The sequence below is a fragment of the Rhincodon typus genome, chromosome 1 (assembly GCF_021869965.1).
Source record: "Rhincodon typus isolate 14 chromosome 1, sRhiTyp1.1, whole genome shotgun sequence".
Lineage (NCBI taxonomy): Eukaryota > Metazoa > Chordata > Chondrichthyes > Orectolobiformes > Rhincodontidae > Rhincodon > Rhincodon typus.
In genome coordinates this window covers 167,385,004-167,387,636 of record NC_063332.1, presented here as the reverse complement: position 1 = coordinate 167,387,636, position 2,633 = coordinate 167,385,004, and positions in this window count along the sequence as shown.

Below are 2,633 nucleotides of genomic sequence, written 5' to 3'. Positions count from 1 at the left end.
GACAGAGGTGGCTGCAATGATCAGTGCCCACGGTGCCTTCAGAGCCATTGAAGATGAGTGATCTACTGTTCCTCATCTTGATAAGAGCCACAGTCTACACAGGAGTTGTCCTGGTAAAAGAAGATTACATGATTATTGCTATTTGTGGATCTTTCTATGTTAAAAAAAAGTCCTATGTATTACTGACAATGTTCTATTATTGTCCAGCTCTCAGAAAAGCATGATACCTTTAAGACAGTTAGATGATACTGCAGCAGTCTAATATGAGAAACATCCATCTTGCTCTTTGTACATGACTAACGTTTTGGATTTTTCATAGGCTTCTCAAAACTTAACAAAAGATCCTTATCCATCCTCCCACCATATGAAAAAACATTTTATGATAACGGACAACTTTCTTCCCTTCCATGAGGCGCTTGTATCATTTCTGTCTACAACACATATCTATGCTTTCGCTACGTCCAAATGTTATCCTCCGATGGTCTCCTGGCCAGCCTATAGTCCACAGTGTATTAAATTTGCTCATCCATATGTCTGCTATCCATACCCTATTCCTGGATCAGGTCCTCTTCACTCATCAGCCCCCTGTCTACACTGAGCTACAGCTCCGGTTCTCTAGTTTTAACCTTGTGAGCAACTCCTGCACATTACACCGACCCCTGGCAGCTGTACTCTCAGCTATCTTGGCTGCACACGCTTGAGTCACTTCCTTAAAGCCTTCTACTTCTCCGCTCTCTTTCTTAAAATGTCTCCTTAAAGCACCCTCCTTACTTCTCTAATCGTGTGTAAACATGCTTTATGCTTTTCTGAACTTTGCTGAAGCTGCTGCATAATTGCAAGTTTTTTTTTGGCATGTGTGCTCATGGGATGTGGGCATCACTGGTCAGGCCAACCAATATAGCCGATCCCTAATTGCCCTGGAGAAGGTGGGCAGTGTTGTTGTTTTAAGTGTAACGGCATCTTAGCTCGTTTTGGAGAGCTGGTACCAGCACGACAGGCTGATGGTCACCCTCTGCACCAGAACAGTTCTGGGATTCTGTGATTTTCAACCATGTTGCCTTCCGTCCAGCTGTTTTGCTTTATGCAGCCTCTCTGCATTCTAATATTTCAATGTCCAAGTCAATCTCCTGACTTAACCAGGTCTGTGTTATTCGAGTTTCATGGCATTTTTTATTCAACACATATGTTTCCAATTCCACTGGCTTGTTTACTATGCTGTTAGCGTCAATATTGTATTTGACTTTCTCCTTCATCTTGTTATCCTTCTTCACTGCTTCGTTTTTTATTTGTCACCAATTTATTCAGTTATCCCCTTCACCTCTAATAATTCTCCCCCTTCCTCATGGCTATCTATTAAAATCTAACCGGGCACTTGTAACAATAACACTGCAACATTAAATCCACATGAGAGAGAAGATGCAGAAATAATGAGTGCTTCAAAGTATCGAGGCTGAAATCCTCACCTATGCCTTGGTCACCTCCAAACTTTACTATTTCAACCGACAATAAGGTTAAAGTTTTACTTTCTGGCTTGCGGGTTCATTCATGTGTGACCTGTTTGAATCACTTTTATTAACTGGTCCAAAGTATTTGAACAGTTACACAGACCAAGCCCATTAAACTGGTCCTTTGCATGTTACTAAGCACATAAACTTTTTCTGCCATGTTCAGAAAAAGTATGATATGACTGAACCAACATCATATTATTGACACATGATTGATATCACCACAAGCTTAAGCAATGAGTTACATGCAGGGTACTTGCGTAAATATTTTTCACAGGAGGAGTTCAGTGGATGCAGAATCAAGTATTGCTTGCAAACATTAAAAATCATTCCACATCAGCTCAGTGCTTTTTGAAACAACACAGGGATGTGCTCATTGGCAACATTAAATAAACTGGAGCATTAGGGCTCTTGTGGTGCAGTGGTAGTGTCCCTACATCTGAACCAGGAGACTCAACTTCAAGTCCAACCTGTTCCAGAGGTGTGTAATAACAGGTTAATTAGAAAATATTTATAAATTAGCAGGCTCATTAATGGTATAGCTGGCTGATTAACAGCTGCTGAGTACTCTCAAGTGTCCCTTGTACCTGGGATGTGCCAGCACTTACATTACCCCGAAACATTCTCGTAACAATTTAACTTAGGGGAGCCCAGCATTCTATCATTTTCGTTGTCAGGCATAGCAGGAGAAACAATACATTGTTGCATCTGCCTTTCCTCCCTGGACTTGAAACGTTGGGATTAAATGATGAAAACAAAAAATGCTGGAGATCACAGCAGGTCAGGCAGCATCCATGGAGAGAAAGCAAGCTAACGTTTTGAGACTAGATGAACTTTTCATCAAAGCTTAACATGAAGCATTTATGCAACAGTGGGAGGAGTAGGGAGGGTGGACTGCTGGGGTAGGAAGAGTGTTGATCGTACAGATTAAGTCACAGGAATATGAGAATGGTGGAACAATTGTGTGTCTAACTGTCAAATAAAAACCAAAAGAACTGCGGATGCTATAAATCAGGAACAAAAACAGAAGTGCTGGAAAAGCTCAGCAGGTCTGGCAGCATCTGTGAAGAGAAAATCAGAGTTAACGTTTCGGGTCCGGTGACCCTTCCTCAGAACAGTTCTGAGGAA